At 37.8% G+C, this 944-nt stretch overlaps 1 protein-coding gene across 1 annotated transcript in view; it reads left to right on the top strand.

Annotated features, from left to right (window-relative positions):
- LOC123972421 (ribonuclease inhibitor-like) overlaps positions 1-944 on the top strand; it is a gene marked incomplete at its 5' end in the record, with an annotated part of 9664 nt that overhangs the window by 1790 nt on the left and 6930 nt on the right. The gene's annotated exons all lie outside the window — the stretch shown is intronic.

The following is a 944-nucleotide window of genomic DNA, read 5'->3' as shown; positions in this document are numbered from 1 at the left end:
TTCAGATTAACATACAGCACGAAGTAAGAAATCTGGCTGAGATGGGAAACCTCATTTATGTTTAATAATATACAATTTTTGATCATTGCAGGTTTATTACTGGTACAAAGATGGTTAATTCTCATATCTACAACATGTTTAGAGTAAAACAACAAAGATCTTAACACTTGCTGATCAGCAAAAGTCCAAACTCAGTGTTTTAAAACAAATGTTTGTTGTCTTGTTGTTCTCGATTATTTCCTCTCCAGACTGAGTGGCTGTAACCTCTCAGAGAGAAGCTGTGAAGCTCTGTCCTCAGTTCTCAGCTCCCAGTCCTCCAGTCTGAGAGAGCTGGACCTGAGTAACAACAACCTGCAGGATTCAGGAGTGAAGCTGTATGTCGGACTGCAGAGTCCACACTGTAAACTGGAAACCCTCAGGTCAGATAAAGTTACAGTTTGTCTGAATATGTTGAAGTTATTTCTCTAAATATCAAGCTCCATTTAATTTAACCAGTCTCTCATTTCACAGAACAATCAATCATTGAATTTACAAATGTATTTTATTGTAAATCAGGTTCACATATTATACAGCGTGAAATAAATCTGGCTGAGATGGAAAACCTACTTTATGTTTAATACGATGCACTTTATTATCATTGCAGGTTTATTTATTACTGGTACAAAGATGGTTAATTCTCATATCTACAACCTGTTTAGAGTAAAACAACAAAGATCTTAACGCTTGCTGAAAAGATATTGTATCAGCAAAAGTCCAAACTCAGTGTTTTAAAACAAATGTTTGTTGTCTTGTTGTTCTCGATTATTTCCTCTCCAGACTGAGTGGCTGTAACCTCTCAGAGAGAAGCTGTGAAGCTCTGTCCTCAGTTCTCAGCTCCCAGTCCTCCAGTCTGAGAGAGCTGGACCTGAGTAACAACAACCTGCAGGATTCAGGAGTGAAGCTGT

This window comes from Micropterus dolomieu, linkage group LG01 (genome assembly GCF_021292245.1).
Source record: "Micropterus dolomieu isolate WLL.071019.BEF.003 ecotype Adirondacks linkage group LG01, ASM2129224v1, whole genome shotgun sequence".
NCBI classification, from domain to species: Eukaryota; Metazoa; Chordata; class Actinopteri; order Centrarchiformes; family Centrarchidae; genus Micropterus; species Micropterus dolomieu.
The sequence above is the reverse complement of the archived record's forward strand: the minus strand, read 5'-3'. Positions and strand labels throughout refer to the sequence as shown.